Here is a 27,586-nt window from a genome sequence, read left to right on the forward strand (position 1 = left end):
TTTAGTGCTCTGCCTAAATCTAAATAAGGCCCTTAGTGTGCCACATAGTTACAGAATATTATTGCAGGTTCACCCTCCACTGAGATGAAAACCATTGTTAATTGGAATTTGCTGTGGGGAGTGGATTTCTGGAGCTAGAGCGACAACTTCAAGTCTTGTGGGCAACAAAATCCCACAAGAAGATGTCATATTAGAGGAGGGCATTTAATCTGTTTGGTATTGGCATTTTGGATGGCTCCAATTCCAGAATTCCTTTGAAACTCAGCAACATTAACTTAGTGATGGATGTTGGGTATGCAGTTTACCTAGGTGTTTTGCGTGGATTTCTCAGATAGAAGAAAATCAAAAAGACTTATAAGTGACTGTATTTTTCTGCAAAGGCTAAATGAAAAAGCAGTGAAGCAACTCATTTTTTTTAGGACTATAATGAATACATATAATGAATACATCCTGTGTACTGTGAAAGATATTTTTTTGCAATATGAGCTAATATTACATTTTCGTTTAGAGTTACAATTTGGTCAAAGGTGACATTGTTTCTTGATGAGTTTAAGCATAATCATTTGAGTTATTTTTAATACACATTCACGAGATTAACAATTATTTTCTAAGATTAAGAAGAGAAACTGGGATACCAGCTGTTAAGGAAGTGTTATCTTAGTATGCAAATTAGGTTCCAAGTAGGTAAAATCCACACATAAAATGTTCCTGTATTGAAATCTATATAGACAAGGGAAAGTAATATGAACTCAAGGAGTTTCCTGAAAGTTCAATTGATCAAATGTTCATCCTTGTTAAACAAACAAATAGTTTTCTTATTTTCAATCCATCATGAAGTGTGAGCCTTAATGTAGTATCCAAAATAGTTTTATTGTTATTCTTTAGACATCACAATCCAGCCAGCCAACACATTTCATCCTGAGGAAGACTTCATCAGGGCTGTAATTTAAACATACCTTAACATTCTTAAAAAATACATAGTTACAAATATACAATCACTATACAATCTAAACACATATACACACATAACAGAGACGTTATGACTCTGCAAACCCTCAACCAATATACAGTTGTACAAAAACTTCCTATACAAAAATATGTACTTATTCCACTTTAACCAGCAATGTGTAATTACAAAAGACATTCTAGAGATGAATATTTCTTTATGACATTTCAAATCAATCCCTCATGAACAATACGCCAAGCTAGCTGGATGTCCTAAGTGTTGTACAACCTCATGTTCTGTGAGATACTTCTATTAGGTCATACATTTAAGGAGAAGCTGTGAGGCCTCTGAGAACATGTTACCCATATGGACTCCTACTTCAAAGAGTGAATACCTCACAATTAACTCACTTGATAAATCCCTGTGTTAACATTCAGGATTTACGGTAGACTAGAATATCAATCAATCAATCAATCAATCAATCACAGCATTTATATAGCGCACTACTCACCCAAAGGGTCTCAAGGCGCTAGGGAAGGGGGTCCGCTACTGCTCGAACAGCCAGGTCTTGAGTTGCTTCCTGAAGGCGAGGTGGTCCTGGGTCAGGCGGAGGTGGGTCGGGAGGGAGTTCCATGTCTTGGCGGCGAGGTAGGAGAAGGACCGTCCTCCTGTGGTGGCTCTTCGGATGCGGGGGACGGCGGCGAGGGCGTGGCCGGTCGATCGAAGCTGGCGTTTGGGAGCGTAGAAGTTGAGGCAGCTGTTGAGGTATCCCGGGCCTTGGTTGTGTAGGGCCTTGTGTGCGTGGGTGAGGAGTCGGAAGGTGATTCTCTTGTTGACCGGGAGCCAGTGCAGGTCTCTCAGGTGTCCGGAGATGTGGCTGCGACGGGGGATGTCTAGGATGAGACGTGCTGAGGCGTTCTGGATCTGCTGGAGTCTCTTCTGGAGCTTGGCGGTGGTTCCGGCGTAGAGGGAGTTGCCGTAGTCCAGACGGCTGGTGACGAGGGCCTGGGTGACCGTCTTCCTGGTCTCGGTGGGGATCCACCGGAAGATCTTACGTAGCATGCGCAGGATGTTGAAGCACGACGAGGAGACGGCGTTGACTTGTCTGGTCATGGAGAGGGAGGAGTCCAGGATGAAGCCCAGGTTGCGTGCGTGGTCTGTTGGTTGGGGTGCGCTGCCCAGGGCGGGGGTACTAATGTGATTGTAGACTACCCAGTCCCAAGTGGATTCTAAGAATAAGTTAAAAAAGCCCCATTACTGTTATATCCCATTCACATTCATTTGGAAGTCAGTCAGTCAGTAAACTTTATTCGGTTTTAGCAACCATAAAAGCAGCACAAGAATACATAACATTCACAAAAAGACATCATCATATTAAATAATCATTAAACACGTTATGTACTGACCATTTCAAACAATCTAAAAATTGATGTCCTTATTCAGTTCCTCCTATGTACATCAGACTACTGACATTAGAAACAAGCATCAAAATTTCCAAATTATATCCTCTAATACACAGTCAGTGTCTACAAAATCTATGTTCATATAGGTTACATTAAAAACTGTGCCCATGAAAAAAAAAATATTTGAAGTGCAGGTGCCACCTGAAAGTGCAAACATTAGTAATCTACATATATATAACGTTTATCTTGTTAGGGACTTTTTTTTGCGTAGATTGCAGTACTTTTTCTAATGTTCAATACCCTCAATGTGATCATAATGGTTACAATAAAGGCTATAGCCATGCACAACGGTGCTAAGTGCTACCTAATAGTACAAAAAGTAATGACCTTTAAAAATGTTATCTTATAAAGCGAACTTCAGCATAAAGTGCAATACAGAATATTAAAATTAATAATTTCCCAACTAAGCTTCTTGATCACACTGCAGCAAATCTACATTTATAAATCATTTGACATATATATATTCTGTTTTGGAGAAGCTGAATGGTAAAATAACGCGGGTCTATATTTTCTAATATTCAATACCCTTAATCGTGGAATAATAAAATCTCTTCGGGTTCTACACCTTTGACAAAAAAAAAATCTCTTCGGGATTTAGAGTAGAACTGGCAGAAAAAAAGGAAGTGGAGCATATTCTGGGATGAGTTAGAATCACATGGGCAGGGATCCAAGTGAGAGTCGCAATATACTTTGCTGGGGTAAGAGACTAGTAGATGAGCAATACTAAATCTAAATCTAATAAGATAAAATCTTTTAGAGTGACCAATAGGGAACAAAAGGTATGGCTCTAATTGTTTAGTACTAACCAGGGGTAAATAATCAACTACACGCTTCTTACCCAACTCACATTCCTTTATTATGGACCATCTACATATATTGTGCTCTACCATTACACACACTTCAAAATATTTAAACCCACTGATATCTTTCTCAAACATCATCCTCATGCACTGAAAAATGTAGGGCTTAATTACAAGTGGACCGCCAAACCTGTGGAGGAGGTGCAGTGGCAGTTGGGGACTGCTGCACCGGCAGTCTGACTGCCGTATTATGACTATGGTGGACAGACCGCCAGAGGGCAGCCGCAACCGCTGGGGATCCATGATCCCTGGCAGTGGCACAGTGGTCTGAGGTCGCAGTATGGTTGGTGGTGCCGCTGCGGCACCGCTAAGCATATTATGACTTTCGTGACCGCCATCGGTCTCATGGCGGTGCTCACGCCATGAAAATTATAGCAGTGAGGAAACTAAGGGAGTCCTGTACCCTTTTGCCTCTGGGCCTGGGGATACATGCAGGGCGCACATGGTGTGTCCTCCTGTGTGCATGCACCCCCTTTCCTACATGGCATAAACTGTACAGTCCATGCTATGCAGAAATGGGCTTTGGGGCTCCTATTGTGGTGCCTTTCTAATAGGCACCACTGTGGGGCTGCCAAAAGACCTCCCGCCCGACCACAAGGAAACTTGTAATCTGGCGGGTGGCCAGCGGTTGAGTTTGGCGGTATGGGAGCAGGTGCTGGCTTGGCAGCCCGCTCCTACACCACCAAACTTGTACTCAGGCCCTTAATATATACATTTATGTTCCATGCATCCGTATATCAACTTCAATCTTATTTCTTCCCCAAATTGAAACTTTATTAAGCTGTGTCATTGCACATAGTACAAAATATTTTAACCCACTGATATCTCTCCCAAACATCATCATCCTGCATTCAAGGTTTGAACTTAATGTCTACATTGATTTTTCATGCAACCATATATCGACGACCATTTAAAAATGTCCTAGCAGCAGCCATCAAACACACAATACTTCATACTCGTTAGCAACCGCAATCCTACATCTTCATCAAAGTACGTTTTACTCCAATACATATACCTATAAATTATCAATTTATAAACAACCATGATGATAACTACTCACACACCTCAAACCCTCTCATTTCCCATTATTTCTCCTGCAGGGCCGGACTGGTGAGTCCAGGCACCGGGCTATCCCCCGGTAGGCTGGAGGGGGTGGGGGGCCGGTTTTTGAAAAAAATAGGCCAGTTTTGTGGCTGGGGGCCGATTTTCAGTCCGACCGTCACAGCCTGTGACGATCGGACTGAAAATCGGCCCCCAGGCCACAACAGCGTCACTCTAATCACTCACTTAGTTAGGGACATCAGTCTGAGAGACTTCCAAGTTAGTAGCAGAATAGCAGTAGAGCGCCAGCAAGCTGTGATTGACCGGTGCACAACATTGCTGAATGTTGTTATGTGCAAGTGTGCAACCTAACCCCAAACAGGTGCCTGTGCGCGCAGAATGATGCCCTGTCTCCTCCTGCCGCGTCTGCGCGCCTCTCCAGGGTGGGGGGAGGGGGGGGGGGGGTGTAATTCCCACATGCGCATTGCAATTTACTGCGCGCGTGACTGCAGAGTGATGAGAGCGAGGAGCAGCTGCCACAGTCCACGGACGGACGGTACAGAAGCGGCCACAATCCACATGACATAATTGTAGGCTAGCCCCCTGTGTGGCTTTTTCCGACCCTCCCTCGGTTTCTCCGGCCCACCCTCGGTATCTCCCACCCACCCTCGGTTTCTCCGGCCCACCCTCGGTTTTTCCGACCCTCCCTCGGTATCTCCGACCCACCCTCGGTTTCTCCGGCACACCCTCGGTTTTTCCGACCCACCCTCGGTTTCTCCGGCACACCCTCGGTTTTTCCGACCCACCCTCGGTTTTTCCGACCCACCCTCGGTTTCTCCGGTCCACCCTCGGTTTTTCCGACCCACCCTCGGTATCTCCGGCACACCTTCGGTTTCTCCGACCCACCCTCGGTTTTTCCGACCCTCCCTCGGTTTCTCCGGTCCACCCTCGGTATCTCCGACCCACCCTCGGTATCTCCGGCACACCTTCGGTTTCTCCAACCCACCCTCAGTTTTTCCAACCCTCCCTCGGTTTCTCCGGTCCACCCTCGGTATCTCCGACCCACCCTCGGTTTCTCCGGCCCACCCTCGGTTTCTCCGGCCCACCCTCGGTTTTTCCGACCCACCCTCGGTTTTTCCGACCCACCCTCGGTATCTCCGGCACACCTTCGGTTTCTCCGACCCACCTTCGGTTTCTCCGGCCCACCCTCGGTATCTCCGGCCTACCCTCGGTTTTTCCGACCCTCCCTCGGTATCTCCGACCTACCCTCGGTTTCTCCGGCCCACCCTCGGTTTTTCCGACCCACCCTCGGTATCTCCGGCACACCCTCGGTTTCTCCGGCCCACCCTCAGTTTCTCCGACCCTCACGCTGTTTCCGACCATCTCTCGGTTTCTCCGACCCTCTCTAGCAAAATCCTTTGTGAATAGGGAAATGCGTTGAGGAGCAGCTGCCACGGTCCACGGACGGACGGACGGACGGTACAGAAGCGGCCACAATCCACATGACATAATTGTAGGCTAGCCCCCTGTGTCACTAGTCAGCAGGCCTGAGGTGAGTCCGTTTATCCGCCCCCTCCAGATTCTGTAAGATGCAAGCAGCGCGACCGCTATGTACCCCTGGTAAGTTATAACCTGACCAGGCCTCAGGGCACCTCACTGCGAGGAACTGTATTTTTGTTGTGTGTAGTATTATGTTTTAAAGTGTAGTAAAGAGGTTCTCGTTTATAAAGATACGGACTGGGCTGTACAGACAAGTTGTTCTGCTGTGGAGTGTCTGTTGTGCGATGAGCCCTTTGTACCCCCACACATGAACCTCCCTGTGAAGCTGTGACTGCCCCCACCGCAGCGATGAGAGCAAGCGCTGAATAGGAGAGCTGGAACAATGTTTAGGGGTGGGGGGTGCTGGCCAGTAGTGTGACCTCATGTTTTTAGAATAATTTTGGTATTACTGACTAGGGAAGTGCAGATGCAGCCGAGTCGTTTGTCCCTCGAGGGTGACTCCTGTGTAGCATCTCTCAGGTCTAACTCATAAAGTACTGGAATGGACAGGAAAGCGCTCCTAGAAAATGTAATACCAGCACCAAGTGAGTGAGAGCAGCAAGCAAACTACTGTCTGATCTCTGCGTCCTCGGCGTGCAGCACATAAACACTCTTATAAATATTGATTTGTTTGATCCTTCTATAAAGCTTTCTTTCCATTACTCTTCAGTTTTTAAGAAGTAACATGCCACTGTTGCACTTCTAGTTTCGATCCGACTTTTCAAAATACTTAGACATCAGAAAGGAAGACGTTTTTTATTTGTTTGTTTCAATAAACTTAAGGCCTGTTTTCACCTTTCACACTGTTGTGCGACCCCAGCCAGAGTGTCTTTCAGTTCACCTTACAAATACAAAATGCACACATTTTGTCATGAGGCAAACAGTCCTAAATCTCTGTAGTCAAAAACTGTAGCTGCAGTTTGTAACACAAAACAGTTTCATGTCTACTGCAAAATGTAGGTGTTTGAACAAACATTGCAAAACAGACACTTCAAAAGACATCTTTATGTCGCATTCTACATTTGGTCTTCTTCCTGTCCTTGGCCCAGTTTGCAGAGCTTTGGTAGGATGGGCTCTGGAACATCGGACGCACGCAAACACCCCCAGCCCCCACGGAAGAGGCCAGCAGTCTCTGGTTGTCCTGTGCCCTCCTCCCCTCCTAAAGGCAGTCTGACTACCAAACACCGAACAGCAGCAACGAGTACGGGGGGTGCATCACCCATTTGCCCGCTGCGACCTGTGCAGGAAAAAAATGGCAATGAAAATATTTCAGCAGCAGCCAGGCTACCAAGAGGCTGATGATTGGCAGCCTGAATAACTGAAGCAGTGGCTGGCCAGCAGGGTTGGATTGGGATTCAAAATCGGCCTGGGCATGCGCAAAAAAAGTGGCCCACATTTGCATATTGCCTTTCCCTACAACACTGCTTCGGCGAAATTTTTTATAGGGGCGGTGGGAGGGGTAACAAAAAATGCACCGATTAGTTTACACACCGACCCTCTCTGGCTTTCTCCGACCCTCCCTCGGTTTTTCCGACCCTCCCTCGGTTTCTCCGACCCACCCTTGGTATCTCCGACCCACCCTCGGTTTTTCCGACCCACCCTCGGTTTCTCCGGCCCACCCTCGGTTTTTCCGACCCACCCTCGGTTTTTCCGACCCACCCTCGGTTTTTCCGACCCACCCTCGGTTTCTCCGACTCACCCTCGGTTTCTCCGGCCCACCCTCGGTTTTTCCGACCCACCCTCGGTATCTCCGGCACACCCTCGGTTTTTCCGACCCACCCTCGGTTTCTCCGGTCCACCCTCGGTTTTTCCGACCCACCCTCGGTATCTCCGGCACACCCTCGGTTTTTCCGACCCACCCTCGGTATCTCCGGCCTACCCTCGGTTTTTCCGACCCTCCCTCTGTATCTCCGACCCTCCCTCGGTTTCTCCGGCCCACCCTCGGTTTTTCCGACCTACCCTCGGTATCTCCGGCCTACCCTCGGTATCTCCGGCCTACCCTCGGTTTTTCCGACCCTCCCTCGGTATCTCCGACCCTCCCTCGGTTTCTCCGGCCCACCCTCGGTTTCTCCGGCCCACCCTCGGTATCTCCGGCCCACCCTCGGTATCTCCGACCCACCCTCGGTTTCTCCGGCCCACCCTCGGTTTCTCCGGCCCACCCTCGGTTTCTCCGGCCCACCCTCGGTTTCTCCGGCCCACCCTCGGTTTCTCCGGCCCACCCTCGGTTTCTCCGACCCTCACGCTGTTTCCGACCATCTCTCGGTTTCTCCGACCCTCTCTAGCAAAATCCTTTGTGAATAGGGAAATGCGTTGAGGAGTGTAGGAAGGTACATCCTGACTATGGTTGCCCCCAACTTTTTGCCCTGTGTTTTAGCTGGTTTTGGACATAGTCGACCTGGGACCCTGCCAATCAGGACCCCAGGCCTACTGCTCTCTCTGTAAAATGGATTCCATGTACCCTAGGTACATTTCCAATTGGTACTGGGCCACCTTATCAGACCCTGTAACTCAGGGCATAGGTGTACCCAGGGCCTACCAGGGGCTGAAGCATGTATTATGCCACCCCTGGCTGGCCTCCTAAATTTGACACAACTGGCTGCATGACAGCTGGGGCAAAGTCGTGTAATCACCCTTTGCTGTAGATATAGTATACCTATATCTAACCCTAAAATGGACACACAGATTCCTATCAGTCACTCCTATGGCAGGCCTTGACAATCCTGAAGGCAGAGTGCTTGGAATCGTGTGAAATGGTGCTCTGGCATGAGCTGGGCCTGTCTGCAGCTTGCGGAACCAAGTCCTAATAGCTGTTCCATGATATCGCATACCATATACTCTTAAGTGCATTATAATCCTCGCGGTTAAATGCTATCTTTGGTATTGCTTTATCAAAACATGTCGAGTAAGGTGTCATACGAATTGGAATACTAACCCCTCGCCAATTCTGGCGACGGGGTTAGCATTCCACCCTTCTAGAGGGACACGACATGTATGTAACTGTGAACCCCGGTTAAAGTTAACTGAAGCCTCAGCTCCACAAAATGGATGCTGCCACCACAGACACGAGTCTGACCCCCTGCAGCTGGGAGTCCTTCCAGCGAGGGGAGCCTGGACAAAGGGTTTCCTGTCAGGGGCGGTGCTAGCACCGTCCCAGACATGGTTTTGTGTATCCTGGGTAGGCAGGGCTTTTCAGGAAGGTGACTGTTGAGTGGCACCCCGGTGCTCACTACGCATAGGCCGGTCAGAACCAGTTCCAGGGGCACACCAGCCCCTGGCCTGGGGAAAGTCCGGCATGGCAGAGGGGTGTAACCACCCCCCTCCTAGTCCCACCCATAGGCAGGACCTAGTCACCGGGTCAGCCCCCTTTTTTAGTATAAAGATGGGAGCGGGCCCCCTGTTCAAATTAGATCATCTTTGGAATCAAGACACGACTTTCTTCGAAAGGACATCAAGATTTCTTCTTCAAGATTCTCCCTTGTGGCTAAGGAGTAGTCACCCTGCATCAAGCGGGCACCATCCTAAGAACACTGCGGTCTGCTGCAAGTCCTTCTTCACGAATCCGACGACCCAGCTCGACGAGACCCGGCTTCCCTGGCACCTCTGACCTCTACTCACCTCTACAGCAAAGCTGAGAACTGTGAGTGCGACGAGACCTCGAGGGACCGACGATCGCCAAGACTGCACGACTTCTTTGCAACAAACCCACCGAGTCTTCCACTGGTGAGTGCTTTGGGGTCCGAGAAGCCCCAACCCTGAGCAGCTCCAGCACCGAAGATCAGCCCTCCAGCATCTCCACGATCTGCGTGGGGCCCTTCTGCTTTTGCGTGCTCACCGCGCTGTGTGGCTACTAGCCGGCTGGCTTGTGGCCTTCTACACGACGCCCGACGACATCACTGCTGCTGGTCTGGTTGCTCCAGACTGGCCCTTGCTTCCTTCTTCAAGAGAGGCACCCCGGACCCTCCTGGTCCACTCCAGACGCCATTTTGAGTCCACCGCGTGGGCTTGAATTTGCCAAGGCTTTGTTGCCCAATCCTGGGTCCAGCGACGCCGACAGCTTCATCCATCGTGGGACAGATCGCTCCTCCATCCTGGTCGCCGACAACGCCTCCTGGTCCGTGAGATCTGCGGTCACAGCGTCACCCACTCACCTTGTCGAGGTGGCTACCATCCAGTGCCCTCCTGGTGCCCACTGACTACTGGCTAGTAGTCACGAACTTGGTCCCCTCTGCTTTCAGGTGTCATCTTCCATCGATCCAGGCTTGGATCCACCGACCTTTCTTCACTGGTCGCCTGCCAGCAACTTCTTTCTTCCAGGCTCCTGGTCCGACAACGAGGATTCCCGACGTCTTTTGAGTCCTATGCAGCTGCAGCCCCTGGGCTAGGTAACTTCGGCATTTCGGTGCCCCAGCATAGCCTCACTATCCAAGGGTCAGAATCCACTTTCGTTTTCCTCCTACCAGGTCGGGTTCGCCCGAGAACACTAACTTTGCAATTCCTAGCTACCATAGACTTTGTCCCGCATCACGCGTGAGAGTGCACACTCTGCACCCGAGTCCCCTGGGTCTCCTAGAAGTAATCTGAAGATTCTATAGTCAAGATCTAGCGATTCCAAAGCCTATTAGTACTGTACTTACCTGCTAGTAATTTCGCATTCCACTTTCAGAGTATATGGTTTTCCGTGCCCCTCGGGCATTTGTATATACTGTGCTAACTTAAGTATTTTCGTAAAGGTTTTGTGTTGTGCTTAGTACCCTGTCCTCATAAAGAGTACAGGGCTGTTGTGATTCTTAATAAATACACTGTTTATTTTCATAACACTTGTGTGGTGTCCTTTCACTTGGTGTTCAAGGGGTATATGTGTGGTATAACAGCTGGCTTAACACGCCCTCTCGAGTCTTTAGCCTTAGACTGCTCGTATCCACGCTACTAGGATAGCTGGTCTATAAGGTTGACTTACAACCAATCATCAATAAGGGTTGCTGGACTGATACATAGTGTTCACTAGAATAGTGAGCACTGCATATCAGGCCACCTTCTCACATTGGTGAGCAGCGGGTGGGATTTGAGCTTGCTGTTGTTTTACCACACGTATCCTAAGAATATCTTGTTGAAAGATCACATAAGTACTGTTAGGTACATATAACTAAGCTTAGAATACTCTGAGTTCTACTGAACCAGCTGTTGCAGCTCCCCAAGGCTTAGCACACCTTGGCTGCAACTCTTAGCAAGGGATCAGTAGGTAAACACATAGTGTAGGTAGGTGCATCACTTACACCACACTAGAAACAGCATGCCAGACAAAGGAGGAAACTCTGAGTATCCCCTTGTGTCAGTGGACCCTCCACAGGTCACTTCTAAATATGCTGCTCTTAGCTTCCATGAGATGAGACAAGTGTGTACCCTCAGGAAGCTAAAACAGGGGTCTAACCCCACAATCTCCTTTCTGATTGGTCTCTTAGAGGCTTATGATGCCAGTAGGGCTGGTAACTCAGACCCTTCTAATCCAGATGGGAGTTTGCCCTCCTTACAGGGACCCTTTGATAACCATGACCATCCCCTCCAGGAAGCAGATGATGATGAGGATGAGGATTGTCAGGGGATGAGGCAGATAAGGGACAGGTAGAAGTCAGAAGACTAACCAGGTCCAACTTAAGCAGACATGAGCTTGGTACTGGGGGACCCCTGGGCCCACTCTCAGGTCAGCTTAACATCGGGAATGGACGAGTTAGGTCTCTATCAAGAGGTTCTAACAGATCCCTTTGAACCAATGGCTCTCTCAACTCTTCTCACAGAGGGATGTCTTCCCCTAAGAGGAGAGTGTATGAAGCTGAAGAAAGGGCAATCAAACTGAGGATTGAAAGGGAAGAACTTGCCCTGGCCAAAGAGAGACTTGCCCTTGCTAGAGAGCAAGAATTATGTGGGCTACAGCCCACTGGTGGCAGCACTAAACCTAGCAATAGGGAAAGGAGTTTTGATACAAAGCACCTGAATAAGATAGTGCCCCCCTTTAAAGAAGGGGATGACATCCACAAATGGATTACTGCTTTGGAGAGAGCCTGCACTGTGCAGGGTGTTCCCCAAAGTCAGTGGGCAGCTATCTTGTGGCTCTCCTTTGATGGTAAAGGTAGAGATAAGCTCCTCACTACTAGAGTTGAGGATGCTAACAATTACCAAATCTTGAAGAATACACTGGTTGATGGGTTTGGTTTAACCACTGAACAATACAGGATGCTGTTCAGAGACACCCAGAAAACTCAGTCTCAAGATTGGACTGACTTTGTTGATTGTGCCACTAAGGCTTTTGATTTGAAGGCTGGCTACTGGGTAGTAAGGTTACTGATTTTAAAGGATTGTACAATCTAATTATGAGGGAGCAAATCTTAAATAATTGTCAGAACCAGTTATTACACCAGCACCTGGTAGACTCTGATCTGACCTCTCCACAGGAATTGGGTAAGAGGGCAGACAAATGGGTCAGAACCAGGGTTAGGCCTAAAAACCAGGGTGGTGACCAGAAAAAGGAATCAACCAAGCCTCAAGAGAAGGGTGGGGATAAATCCAAAGAGAAGACTTCCCAAGGGCCCCAAAACTCCAACAAGGGTGGTGGGTCCCAGAACACTCCTTCAGAACAGAAGAAACCTTATTGCCATACCTGTAAACAGGTGGGTCATTACAAAAGTGATGCCAGTTGCCCTAAAAATGGTAATAAGGGAAATATACCCCCAGGTAATACTCCTAAACCTCCTGTTACCACTAGTGGTAATCCCCCAGGTGGTGGGAGTGCCCCCAAGAATGTGGTGGGCATTACTTTGGGAAATCAGGAGGACTATGGCCTAGCCAGGTTCCCTGACCACACTCTTGTCTGTGAGACTGGCATGGGGTTTGCCAACTTCACTACTGGACCCCACCTTTTGGGAAAGTATAGACAAGAGGTCTTAGTGAATGGTCAGAAAGTTGAGGCATTCAGAGACACAGGGGCCAGCATCACCATGGTGATTGACCATCTGGTCCCCTCTGCTCAACTGACCCCTGGTTTTACTTATCAGGTGACAGACATTCATGGAGTGAAGAGAAGGCATCCCATGGCAGTAGTCAAGCTCAGCTGGGGTAATGTCACAGGGCCCATGAGGGTGGCAGTGACAGATAACCTACCTGTAGATTGCTTACTGGGGAATGACCTGGAACTCTCAGCATGGGCTGAGGTGGAACAAGAAACTCACTCCAGAATGATAGGCCTATCCAGACAGGTTAGTGGGGCAGTAATAGCTACAGCCCCAGTCCAAGCACCATTCCTCCCTGAAAAGGTTGGAAGGGCAGTGGTAGCCACTGCCCAGGCTCAGACAGACTTTCCAGAACAGGATAGGAGGGCTGTGACAGTCACAGCCCAAACACAGACTGAGTGCCCTCCTGAAAAGGTTGGCAAGGTTGAAATGGTCTCAGCCTCTACTCAAACAGATAGTGAGGTTGTGAAGCCTGAAACAATGGATCACTCCACTCAAACAGAGAGCATTGAGGAGGAAGAAGAGTCTTCCCCCTCCCAGACACTAGGTGAGAGCCAGCCTCCTCAGGGAACTGACTCTACCCCTGTTGAAGGAACTGCCCCAGAGGTAGTCAGGCCTAGCCTGGCAGAGCCCCTGATGGCAGTGGACCCTTCCCAGGTGGGAGCCAGTCTGGAGCAGGTAACCTGCACCTCTCTACCCTGCCTCAGTCAGCCCAGGGCTGTGGAGGTCAGGGAGGCCAGTGGTGGACCCCAAAGGGCCCCCTGTCCAAAAGAACCCCTTAATCAGAAGATTAGGATCACTGAAGCTGGTAAACCTAGCCAAGTGAAAATAAAACAGACTCCTGAGGGATCCCCCTTAAAAGTAGTTAGGGACCTCCCACAGCTGGACACTGTTGGGCACAGCCAAACATGGGGCCTAAAAACCCCAGACCTGACCTGTCCCTCCAGTAAGCCAAACAGAGGGACTCAGCCTCCAGCTTTAGGTAGCCAGAGACTGACCCTGAGAGCTCAGTGCATCTCAGCTAAAGAAAGAAAGGCACACATGATGGATGGTGATTGGAGGAAGTTGAGCCCAAAGGTAGAGGAGCCTCACTTCAGTACTCCATCCCAGCATCAGCCTTTTACTTTCCCAAGACACACCAGAGACAGAGATTCCCTATGGTGGAGACCCTCAGATACCCTTAGGGTGAGGGGTTGCCTAGTGGACCATGACACAGGGGGGAAACAGGCCAGAGCTGGTCCTTCCTTATATGGCCACTTAGGTAATAGAGGCTTACCTGGACAAGGATAGCCTTATCTCCTTTCGTTTGGGGGGGGGGGGGTTGTGTAGGAAGGTACATCCTGACTATGGTTGCCCCCAACTTTTTGCCCTGTGTTTTAGCTGGTTTTGGACATAGTCGACCTGGGACCCTGCCAATCAGGACCCCAGGCCTACTGCTCTCTCTGTAAAATGGATTCCGGTACATTTCCAATTGGTACTGGGCCACCTTATCAGACCCTGTAACTCAGGGCATAGGTGTACCCAGGGCCTACCAGGGGCTGAAGCATGTATTATGCCACCCCTGGCTGGCCTCCTAAATTTGACACAACTGGCTGCATGACAGCTGGGGCAAAGTCGTGTAATCACCCTTTGCTGTAGATATAGTATACCTATATCTAACCCTAAAATGGACACACAGATTCCTATCAGTCACTCCTATGGCAGGCCTTGACAATCCTGAAGGCAGAGTGCTTGGAATCGTGTGAGATGGTGCTCTGGCATGAGCTGGGCCTGTCTGCAGCTTGCGGAACCAAGTCCTAATAGCTGTTCCATGATATCGCATACCATATACTCTTAAGTGCATTATAATCCTCGCGGTTAAATGCTATCTTTGGTATTGCTTTATCAAAACATGTCGAGTAAGGTGTCATACGAATTGGAATACTAACCCCTCGCCAATTCTGGCGACGGGGTTAGCATTCCACCCTTCTAGAGGGACACGACATGTATGTAACTGTGAACCCCGGTTAAAGTTAACTGAAGCCTCAGCTCCACAAAATGGATGCTGCCACCACAGACACGAGTCTGACCCCCTGCAGCTGGGAGTCCTTCCAGCGAGGGGAGCCTGGACAAAGGGTTTCCTGTCAGGGGCGGTGCTAGCACCGTCCCAGACATGGTTTTGTGTATCCTGGGTAGGCAGGGCTTTTCAGGAAGGTGACTGCTGAGTGGCACCCCGGTGCTCACTACGCATAGGCCGGTCAGAACCAGTTCCAGGGGCACACCAGCCCCTGGCCTGGGGAAAGTCCGGCATGGCAGAGGGGTGTAACCACCCCCCTCCTAGTCCCACCCATAGGCAGGACCTAGTCACCGGGTCAGCCCCCTTTTTTAGTATAAAGATGGGAGCGGGCCCCCTGTTCAAATTAGATCATCTTTGGAATCAAGACACGACTTTCTTCGAAAGGACATCAAGATTTCTTCTTCAAGATGCTCCCTTGTGGCTAAGGAGTAGTCACCCTGCATCAAGCGGGCACCATCCTAAGAACACTGCGGTCTGCTGCAAGTCCTTCTTCACGAATCCGACGACCCAGCTCGACGAGACCCGGCTTCCCTGACACCTCTGACCTCTACTCACCTCTACAGCAAAGCTGAGAACTGTGAGTGCGACGAGACCTCGAGGGACCGACGATCGCCAAGACTGCACGACTTCTTTGCAACAAGCCCACCGAGTCTTCCACTGATGAGTGCTTTGGGGTCCGAGAAGCCCCAACCCTGAGCAGCTCCAGCACCGAAGATCAGCCCTCCAGCATCTCCACGATCTGCGTGGGGCCCTTCTGCTTTTGCGTGCTCACCGCGCTGTGTGGCTACTAGCCGGCTGGCTTGTGGCCTTCTACACGACGCCCGACGACATCACTGCTGCTGGTCTGGTTGCTCCAGACTGGCCCTTGCTTCCTTCTTCAAGAGAGGCACCCCGGACCCTCCTGGTCCACTCCAGACGCCATTTTGAGTCCACCGCGTGGGCTTGAATTTGCCAAGGCTTTGTTGCCCAATCCTGGGTCCAGCGACGCCGACAGCTTCATCCATCGTGGGACAGATCGCTCCTCCATCCTGGTCGCCGACAACGCCTCCTGGTCCGTGAGATCTGCGGTCACAGCGTCACCCACTCACCTTGTCGAGGTGGCTACCATCCGGTGCCCTCCTGGTGCCCACTGACTACTGGCTAGTAGTCACGAACTTGGTCCCCTCTGCTTTCAGGTGTCATCTTCCATCGATCCAGGCTTGGATCCACCGAACTTTCTTCACTGGTCGCCTGCCAGCAACTTCTTTCTTCCAGGCTCCTGGTCCGACAACGAGGATTCCCGACGTCTTTTGAGTCCTATGCAGCTGCAGCCCCTGGGCTAGGTAACTTCGGCATTTCGGTGCCCCAGCATAGCCTCACTATCCAAGGGTCAGAATCCATTTTCGTTTTCCTCCTACCAGGTCGGGTTCGCCCGAGAACACTAACTTTGCAATTCCTAGCTACCATAGACTTTGTCCCGCATCACGCGTGAGAGTGCACACTCTGCACCCGAGTCCCCTGGGTCTCCTAGAAGTAATCTGAAGATTCTATAGTCAAGATCTAGCGATTCCAAAGCCTATTAGTACTGTACTTACCTGCTAGTAATTTCGCATTCCACTTTCAGAGTATATGGTTTTCCGTGCCCCTCGGGCATTTGTATATACTGTGCTAACTTAAGTATTTTCGTAAAGGTTTTGTGTTGTGCTTAGTACCCTGTCCTCATAAAGAGTACAGGGCTGTTGTGATTCTTAATAAATACACTGTTTATTTTCATAACACTTGTGTGGTGTCCTTTCACTTGGTGTTCAAGGGGTATATGTGTGGTATAACAGCTGGCTTAACACGCCCTCTCGAGTCTTTAGCCTTAGACTGCTCGTATCCACGCTACTAGGATAGCTGGTCTATAAGGTTGACTTACAACCAATCATCAATAAGGGTTGCTGGACTGATACATAGTGTTCACTAGAATAGTGAGCACTGCATATCAGGCCACCTTCTCACAAGGATATATTTACAACAAGGGGTGGTGAGGGACAGAGTCTCTGAATTAAGCAGAAAGCTCTCACCCAGTCAAGAGATCAGGGCTAGATCCAACACCGTTTTTTAGCTCACTGCACCATCCCAGTTTCAGAACCTGGCTGTATGCAAATTAGTCTGTTCCTGTCCCAGTGCATGGTGGGAACAGGGCAAACCAAACTACAAAAGCCAATTCTTACACTGGGAAGGAAACAAGCTTCCGGGGACCGGTTTCTGGCATTACAACCGTCTTCGGCCCGGTTTGCCTGAATCCTGATGGTGCAATGAGCAAGGGTCTCACATCTGAGAATGCCCTTCCACGCTTAGGGTGGACAAAAATATTTACAAGGGGTGGTGAGGGACAGAGTCTCTGAATTAAGCAGAAAGCTCTCACCCAGTCAAGAGATCAGGGCTAGATCCAACACCGTTTTTTAGCTCACTGCACCATCCCAGTTTCAGAACCTGGCTGTATGCAAATTAGTCTGTTCCTGTCCCAGTGCATGGTGGGAACAGGGCAAACCAAACTACAAAAGCCAATTCTTACACTGGGAAGGAAACAAGCTTCCGGGGACCGGTTTCTGGCATTACAGCCGTCTTCGGCCCGGTTTGCCTGAATCCTGATGGTGCAATGAGCAAGGGTCTCACATCTGAGAATGCCCTTCCACGCTTAGGGTGGACAAAAATATTTACAACAAGGGGTGGTGAGGGACAGAGTCTCTGAATTAAGCAGAAAGCTCTCACCCAGTCAAGAGATCAGGGCTAGATCCAACACCGTTTTTTAGCTCACTGAACCATCCCAGTTTCAGAACCTGGCTGTATGCAAATTAGTCTGTTCCTGTCCCAGTGCATGGTGGGAACAGGGCAAACCAAACTACAAAAGCCAATTCTTACACTGGGAAGGAAACAAGCTTCCGGGGACCGGTTTCTGGCATTACAGCCGTCTTCGGCCCGGTTTGCCTGAATCCTGATGGTGCAATGAGCAAGGGTCTCACATCTGAGAATGCCCTTCCACGCTTAGGGTGGACAAAAATATTTACAACAAGGGGTGGTGAGGGACAGAGTCTCTGAATTAAGCAGAAAGCTCTCACCCAGTCAAGAGATCAGGGCTAGATCCAACACCGTTTTTTAGCTCACTGCACCATCCCAGTTTCAGAACCTGGCTGTATGCAAATTAGTCTGTTCCTGTCCCAGTGCATGGTGGGAACAGGGCAAACCAAACTACAAAAGCCAATTCTTACACTGGGAAGGAAACAAGCTTCCGGGGACCGGTTTCTGGCATTACAGCCGTCTTCGGCCCGGTTTGCCTGAATCCTGATGGTGCAATGAGCAAGGGTCTCAGATCTGAGAATGCCCTTCCACGCTTAGGGTGGACAAAAATATTTACAACAAGGGGTGGTGAGGGACAGAGTCTCTGAATTAAGCAGAAAGCTCTCACCCAGTCAAGAGATCAGGGCTAGATCCAACACCGTTTTTTAGCTCACTGCACCATCCCAGTTTCAGAACCTGGCTGTATGCAAATTAGTCTGTTCCTGTCCCAGTGCATGGTGGGAACAGGGCAAACCAAACTACAAAAGCCAATTCTTACACTGGGAAGGAAACAAGCTTCCGGGGACCGGTTTCTGGCATTACAGCCGTCTTCGGCCCGGTTTGCCTGAATCCTGATGGTGCAATGAGCAAGGGTCTCACATCTGAGAATGCCCTTCCACGCTTAGGGTGGACAAAAATATTTACAACAAGGGGTGGTGAGGGACAGAGTCTCTGAATTAAGCAGAAAGCTCTCACCCAGTCAAGAGATCAGGGCTAGATCCAACACCGTTTTTTAGCTCACTGCACCATCCCAGTTTCAGAACCTGGCTGTATGCAAATTAGTCTGTTCCTGTCCCAGTGCATGGTGGGAACAGGGCAAACCAAACTACAAAAGCCAATTCTTACACTGGGAAGGAAACAAGCTTCCGGGGACCGGTTTCTGGCATTACAGCCGTCTTCGGCCCGGTTTGCCTGAATCCTGATGGTGCAATGAGCAAGGGTCTCACATCTGAGAATGCCCTTCCACGCTTAGGGTGGACAAAAATATTTACAACAAGGGGTGGTGAGGGACAGAGTCTCTGAATTAAGCAGAAAGCTCTCACCCAGTCAAGAGATCAGGGCTAGATCCAACACCGTTTTTTAGCTCACTGCACCATCCCAGTTTCAGAACCTGGCTGTATGCAAATTAGTCTGTTCCTGTCCCAGTGCATGGTGGGAACAGGGCAAACCAAACTACAAAAGCCAATTCTTACACTGGGAAGGAAACAAGCTTCCGGGGACCGGTTTCTGGCATTACAGCCGTCTTCGGCCCGGTTTGCCTGAATCCTGATGGTGCAATGAGCAAGGGTCTCACATCTGAGAATGCCCTTCCACGCTTAGGGTGGACAAAAATATTTACAACAAGGGGTGGTGAGGGACAGAGTCTCTGAATTAAGCAGAAAGCTCTCACCCAGTCAAGAGATCAGGGCTAGATCCAACACCGTTTTTTAGCTCACTGCACCATCCCAGTTTCAGAACCTGGCTGTATGCAAATTAGTCTGTTCCTGTCCCAGTGCATGGTGGGAACAGGGCAAACCAAACTACAAAAGCCAATTCTTACACTGGGAAGGAAACAAGCTTCCGGGGACCGGTTTCTGGCATTACAGCCGTCTTCGGCCCGGTTTTTCCTGAATCCTGATGGTGCAATGAGCAAGGGTCTCACATCTGAGAATGCCCTTCCACGCTTAGGGTGGACAAAAATATTTACAACAAGGGGTGGTGAGGGACAGAGTCTCTGAATTAAGCAGAAAGCTCTCACCCAGTCAAGAGATCAGGGCTAGATCCAACACCGTTTTTTAGCTCACTGCACCATCCCAGTTTCAGAACCTGGCTGTATGCAAATTAGTCTGTTCCTGTCCCAGTGCATGGTGGGAACAGGGCAAACCAAACTACAAAAGCCAATTCTTACACTGGGAAGGAAACAAGCTTCCGGGGACCGGTTTCTGGCATTACAGCCGTCTTCGGCCCGGTTTGCCTGAATCCTGATGGTGCAATGAGCAAGGGTCTCACATCTGAGAATGCCCTTCCACGCTTAGGGTGGACAAAAATATTTACAACAAGGGGTGGTGAGGGACAGAGTCTCTGAATTAAGCAGAAAGCTCTCACCGAGTCAAGAGATCAGGGCTAGATCCAACACCGTTTTTTAGCTCACTGCACCATCCCAGTTTCAGAACCTGGCTGTATGCAAATTAGTCTGTTCCTGTCCCAGTGCATGGTGGGAACAGGGCAAACCAAACTACAAAAGCCAATTCTTACACTGGGAAGGAAACAAGCTTCCGGGGACCGGTTTCTGGCATTACAGCCGTCTTCGGCCCGGTTTGCCTGAATCCTGATGGTGCAATGAGCAAGGGTCTCACATCTGAGAATGCCCTTCCACGCTTAGGGTGGACAAAAATATTTACAACAAGGGGTGGTGAGGGACAGAGTCTCTGAATTAAGCAGAAAGCTCTCACCCAGTCAAGAGATCAGGGCTAGATCCAACACCGTTTTTTAGCTCACTGCACCATCCCAGTTTCAGAACCTGGCTGTATGCAAATTAGTCTGTTCCTGTCCCAGTGCATGGTGGGAACAGGGCAAACCAAACTACAAAAGCCAATTCTTACACTGGGAAGGAAACAAGCTTCCGGGGACCGGTTTCTGGCATTACAGCCGTCTTCGGCCCGGTTTGCCTGAATCCTGATGGTGCAATGAGCAAGGGTCTCACATCTGAGAATGCCCTTCCACGCTTAGGGTGGACAAAAATATTTACAACAAGGGGTGGTGAGGGACAGAGTCTCTGAATTAAGCAGAAAGCTCTCACCCAGTCAAGAGATCAGGGCTAGATCCAACACCGTTTTTTAGCTCACTGCACCATCCCAGTTTCAGAACCTGGCTGTATGCAAATTAGTATGTTCCTGTCCCAGTGCATGGTGGGAACAGGGCAAACCAAACTACAAAAGCCAATTCTTACACTGGGAAGGAAACAAGCTTCCGGGGACCGGTTTCTGGCATTACAGCCGTCTTCGGCCCGGTTTGCCTGAATCCTGATGGTGCAATGAGCAAGGGTCTCACATCTGAGAATGCCCTTCCACGCTTAGGGTGGACAAAAATATTTACAACAAGGGGTGGTGAGGGACAGAGTCTCTGAATTAAGCAGAAAGCTCTCACCCAGTCAAGAGATCAGGGCTAGATCCAACACCGTTTTTTAGCTCACTGCACCATCCCAGTTTCAGAACCTGGCTGTATGCAAATTAGTCTGTTCCTGTCCCAGTGCATGGTGGGAACAGGGCAAACCAAACTACAAAAGCCAATTCTTACACTGGGAAGGAAACAAGCTTCCGGGGACCGGTTTCTGGCATTACAGCCGTCTTCGGCCCGGTTTGCCTGAATCCTGATGGTGCAATGAGCAAGGGTCTCACATCTGAGAATGCCCTTCCACGCTTAGGGTGGACAAAAATATTTACAACAAGGGGTGGTGAGGGACAGAGTCTCTGAATTAAGCAGAAAGCTCTCACCCAGTCAAGAGATCAGGGCTAGATCCAACACCGTTTTTTAGCTCACTGCACCATCCCAGTTTCAGAACCTGGCTGTATGCAAATTAGTCTGTTCCTGTCCCAGTGCATGGTGGGAACAGGGCAAACCAAACTACAAAAGCCAATTCTTACACTGGGAAGGAAACAAGCTTCCGGGGACCGGTTCCTGGCATTACAGCCGTCTTCGGCCCGGTTTGCCTGAATCCTGATGGTGCAATGAGCAAGGGTCTCACATCTGAGAATGCCCTTCCACGCTTAGGGTGGACAAAAATATTTACAACAAGGGGTGGTGAGGGACAGAGTCTCTGAATTAAGCAGAAAGCTCTCACCCAGTCAAGAGATCAGGGCTAGATCCAACACCGTTTTTTAGCTCACTGCACCATCCCAGTTTCAGAACCTGGCTGTATGCAAATTAGTATGTTCCTGTCCCAGTGCATGGTGGGAACAGGGCAAACCAAACTACAAAAGCCAATTCTTACACTGGGAAGGAAACAAGCTTCCGGGGACCGGTTTCTGGCATTACAGCCGTCTTCGGCCCGGTTTGCCTGAATCCTGATGGTGCAATGAGCAAGGGTCTCACATCTGAGAATGCCCTTCCACGCTTAGGGTGGACAAAAATATTTACAACAAGGGGTGGTGAGGGACAGAGTCTCTGAATTAAGCAGAAAGCTCTCACCCAGTCAAGAGATCAGGGCTAGATCCAACACCGTTTTTTAGCTCACTGCACCATCCCAGTTTCAGAACCTGGCTGTATGCAAATTAGTCTGTTCCTGTCCCAGTGCATGGTGGGAACAGGGCAAACCAAACTACAAAAGCCAATTCTTACACTGGGAAGGAAACAAGCTTCCGGGGACCGGTTTCTGGCATTACAGCCGTCTTCGGCCCGGTTTGCCTGAATCCTGATGGTGCAATGAGCAAGGGTCTCACATCTGAGAATGCCCTTCCACGCTTAGGGTGGACAAAAATATTTACAACAAGGGGTGGTGAGGGACAGAGTCTCTGAATTAAGCAGAAAGCTCTCACCCAGTCAAGAGATCAGGGCTAGATCCAACACCGTTTTTTAGCTCACTGCACCATCCCAGTTTCAGAACCTGGCTGTATGCAAATTAGTCTGTTCCTGTCCCAGTGCATGGTGGGAACAGGGCAAACCAAACTACAAAAGCCAATTCTTACACTGGGAAGGAAACAAGCTTCCGGGGACCGGTTTCTGGCATTACAGCCGTCTTCGGCCCGGTTTGCCTGAATCCTGATGGTGCAATGAGCAAGGGTCTCACATCTGAGAATGCCCTTCCACGCTTAGGGTGGACAAAAATATTTACAACAAGGGGTGGTGAGGGACAGAGTCTCTGAATTAAGCAGAAAGCTCTCACCCAGTCAAGAGATCAGGGCTAGATCCAACACCGTTTTTTAGCTCACTGCACCATCCCAGTTTCAGAACCTGGCTGTATGCAAATTAGTCTGTTCCTGTCCCAGTGCATGGTGGGAACAGGGCAAACCAAACTACAAAAGCCAATTCTTACACTGGGAAGGAAACAAGCTTCCGGGGACCGGTTTCTGGCATTACAGCCGTCTTCGGCCCGGTTTGCCTGAATCCTGATGGTGCAATGAGCAAGGGTCTCACATCTGAGAATGCCCTTCCACGCTTAGGGTGGACAAAAATATTTACAACAAGGGGTGGTGAGGGACAGAGTCTCTGAATTAAGCAGAAAGCTCTCACCCAGTCAAGAGATCAGGGCTAGATCCAACACCGTTTTTTAGCTCACTGCACCATCCCAGTTTCAGAACCTGGCTGTATGCAAATTAGTCTGTTCCTGTCCCAGTGCATGGTGGGAACAGGGCAAACCAAACTACAAAAGCCAATTCTTACACTGGGAAGGAAACAAGCTTCCGGGGACCGGTTTCTGGCATTACAGCCGTCTTCGGCCCGGTTTGCCTGAATCCTGATGGTGCAATGAGCAAGGGTCTCACATCTGAGAATGCCCTTCCACGCTTAGGGTGGACAAAAATATTTACAACAAGGGGTGGTGAGGGACAGAGTCTCTGAATTAAGCAGAAAGCTCTCACCCAGTCAAGAGATCAGGGCTAGATCCAACACCGTTTTTTAGCTCACTGCACCATCCCAGTTTCAGAACCTGGCTGTATGCAAATTAGTCTGTTCCTGTCCCAGTGCATGGTGGGAACAGGGCAAACCAAACTACAAAAGCCAATTCTTACACTGGGAAGGAAACAAGCTTCCGGGGACCGGTTTCTGGCATTACAGCCGTCTTCGGCCCGGTTTGCCTGAATCCTGATGGTGCAATGAGCAAGGGTCTCACATCTGAGAATGCCCTTCCACGCTTAGGGTGGACAAAAATATTTACAACAAGGGGTGGTGAGGGACAGAGTCTCTGAATTAAGCAGAAAGCTCTCACCCAGTCAAGAGATCAGGGCTAGATCCAACACCGTTTTTTAGCTCACTGCACCATCCCAGTTTCAGAACCTGGCTGTATGCAAATTAGTCTGTTCCTGTCCCAGTGCATGGTGGGAACAGGGCAAACCAAACTACAAAAGCCAATTCTTACACTGGGAAGGAAACAAGCTTCCGGGGACCGGCTTCTGGCATTACAGCCGTCTTCGGCCCGGTTTGCCTGAATCCTGATGGTGCAATGAGCAAGCCCTGATCTTTGGACTGGGTAAGAGTGGTCTGTTTAACTCAGACACTCTGTTCATCACCACCCCCTTTTGTAAATCGTTTTTGGCCACTATAGGTGTGGCAGGGTATACTCAGACATGAGTCCCTTTCTCACTGCTCCATCAGGATTCAAGCAAGCCGGGCCGAAGAAGGCTGAAATGCCAGAAACCGGGCCCCGGTAGCTTGTCTCCTTTCTGGTGAAGAATTGGCTTGGTAGTTTAGTCTGCCCTGTTCCCATGATGCACTGGGCCAGGGACAGACTGATTTGCATATAGCCAGGTTCTGAGCTGGGATGGGGCAGTGAGATAAATAACGGTGATGGATCAAGCCCTGATCTTTGGACTGGGTAAGAGTGGTCTGTTTAACTCAGACACTCTGTTCATCACCACCCCCTTTTGTAAATCGTTTTTGGCCACTATAGGTGTGGCAGGGTATACTCAGACATGAGTCCCTTTCTCACTGCTCCATCAGGATTCAAGCAAGCCGGGCCGAAGAAGGCTGAAATGCCAGAAACCGGTCCCCGGTAGCTTGTCTCCTTTCTGGTGAAGAATTGGCTTGGTAGTTTAGTCTGCCCTGTTCCCATGATGCACTGGGCCAGGGACAGACTGATTTGCATATAGCCAGGTTCTGAGCTGGGATGGGGCAGTGAGATAAATAACGGTGATGGATCAAGCCCTGATCTTTGGACTGGGTAAGAGTGGTCTGTTTAACTCAGACACTCTGTTCATCACCACCCCCTTTTGTAAATCGTTTTTGGCCACTATAGGTGTGGCAGGGTATACTCAGACATGAGTCCCTTTCTCACTGCTCCATCAGGATTCAAGCAAGCCGGGCCGAAGAAGGCTGAAATGCCAGAAACCGGTCCCCGGTAGCTTGTCTCCTTTCTGGTGAAGAATTGGCTTGGTAGTTTAGTCTGCCCTGTTCCCATGATGCACTGGGCCAGGGACAGACTGATTTGCATATAGCCAGGTTCTGAGCTGGGATGGGGCAGTGAGATAAATAACGGTGATGGATCAAGCCCTGATCTTTGGACTGGGTAAGAGTGGTCTGTTTAACTCAGACACTCTGTTCATCACCACCCCCTTTTGTAAATCGTTACCTTCTCACAAGGAGCAGCTGCCACGGTCCACGGACGGACGGACGGTACAGAAGCGGCCACAATCCACATGACATAATTGTAGGCTAGCCCCCTGTGTCACTAGTCAGCAGGCCTGAGGTGAGTCCGTTTCCCCCCCCCCCCCCCCCCCCCCCCGATTCTGTAAGATGCAAGCAGCGCGACCGCTATGTACCCCTGGTAAGTTATAACCTGACCAGGCCTCAGGGCACCTCACTGCGAGGAACTGTATTTTTGTTGTGTGTAGTATTATGTTTTAAAGTGTAGTAAAGAGGTTCTCGTTTATAAAGATACGGACTGGGCTGTACAGACAAGTTGTTCTGCTGTGGAGTGTCTGTTGAGCGATGAGCCCTTTGTACCCCCCCCCCCCCCCCCCACACATGACCCTCCCTGTGAAGCTGTGACTGCCCCCACCGCAGCGATGAGAGCAAGCGCTGAATAGGAGAGCTGGAACAATGTTTAGGGGTGGGGGGTGCTGGCCAGTAGTGTGACCTCATGTTTTTAGAATAATTTTGGTATTACTGACTAGGAAGTGCAGATGCAGCCGAGTCGTTTGTCCTCGAGGATGACTCCTGTGTAGCATCTCTCAGGTCTAACTCATAAAGTACTGGAATGGACAGGAAAGCGCTCCTAGAAAATGTAATACCAGCACCAAGTGAGTGAGAGCAGCAAGCAAACTACTGTCTGATCTCTGCGTCCTCGGCGTGCAGCACATAAACACTCTTATAAATATTGATTTGTTTGATCCTTCTATAAAGCTTTCTTTCCATTACTCTTCAGTTTTTAAGAAGTAACATGCCACTGTTGCACTTCTAGTTTCGATCCGACTTTTCAAAATACTTAGACATCAGAAAGGAAGACGTTTTTTATTTGTTTGTTTCAATAAACTTAAGGCCTGTTTTCACCTTTCACACTGTTGTGCGACCCCAGCCAGAGTGTCTTTCAGTTCACCTTACAAATACAAAATGCACACATTTTGTCATGAGGCAAACAGTCCTAAATCTCTGTAGTCAAAAACTGTAGCTGCAGTTTGTAACACAAAACAGTTTCATGTCTACTGCAAAATGTAGGTGTTTGAACAAACATTGCAAAACAGACACTTCAAAAGACATCTTTATGTCGCATTCTACATTTGGTCTTCTTCCTGTCCTTGGCCCAGTTTGCAGAGCTTTGGTAGGATGGGCTCTGGAACATCGGACGCACGCAAACACCCCCAGCCCCCACGGAAGAGGCCAGCAGTCTCTGGTTGTCCTGTGCCCTCCTCCCCTCCTGGAGGCAGTCTGACTACCAAACACCGAACAGCAGCAACGAGTACGGGGGGTGCATCACCCATTTGCCCGCTGCGACCTGTGCAGGAAACAAATGGCAATGAAAAGATTTCAGCAGCAGCCAGGCTACCAAGAGGCTGATGATTGGCAGCCTGAATAACTGAAGCAGTGGCTGGCCAGCAGGGTTGGATTGGGATATTCAAAATCGGCCTGGGCTTGCAAAAAAAAAGTGGCCCACATTTGCATATTGCCTTTCCCTACAACACTGCTTCGGCGAAATGTTTTATAGGGGGGGGAGGGGTAACAAAAAATGCACCGATTAGTTTACACACCGACCCTCTCTGGCTTTCTCCGACTCTCCCTCGGTTTTTCCGACCCTCCCTCGGTTTCTCCGGCCCCCCCTCGGTATCTCCGACCCACCCTTGGTTTCTCCGGCCCACCCTCGGTTTTTCCGACCCACCCTCGGTTTTTCCGACCCACCCTCGGTTTTTCCGACCCACCCTCGGTATCTCCGACCCACCCTCGGTTTCTCCGGCCCACCCTCGGTTTTTCCGACCCACCCTCGGTTTTTCCGACCCTCCCTCGGTATCTCCGACCCACCCTCAGTTTCTCCGGCCCACCCTCGGTTTTTCCGACCCACCCTCGGTATCTCCGGCACACCCTCGGTTTCTCCGGCCCACCCTCGGTTTTTCCGACCCACCCTCGGTATCTCCGGCCCACCCTCGGTTTTTCCGACCCTCCCTCGGTATCTCCGACCCTCCCTCGGTATCTCCGACCCACTCTCGGTTATTCCGACCCACCCTCGGTATCTCCGGCACACCCTCGGTATCTCCGGCACACCCTCGGTTTCTCCGACCCACCCTCGGTTTCTCCGGCCCACCCTCGGTTTCTCCGACCCACCCTCGGTTTCTCCGACCCTCAGGCTGTTTCCGACCATCTCTCGGTTTCTCCGACCCTCTCTAGCAAAATCCTTTGTGAATAGGGAAATGCGTTGAGGAGCATCTGCCACGGTCCACGGACGGACGGACGGTACAGAAGCGGCCACAATCCACATG

General features: G+C 49.9%; 1 protein-coding gene across 6 annotated transcripts in view; it reads left to right on the plus strand.

The window, feature by feature from the left end:
* Window positions 1-27,586, plus strand: part of LRRC34 (leucine rich repeat containing 34) — a 327,003-nt gene that overhangs the window by 230,858 nt on the left and 68,559 nt on the right. The gene's annotated exons all lie outside the window — the stretch shown is intronic.

This window comes from Lissotriton vulgaris, chromosome 11 (assembly GCF_964263255.1).
Source record: "Lissotriton vulgaris chromosome 11, aLisVul1.2, whole genome shotgun sequence".
Taxonomy (NCBI): domain Eukaryota; kingdom Metazoa; phylum Chordata; class Amphibia; order Caudata; family Salamandridae; genus Lissotriton; species Lissotriton vulgaris.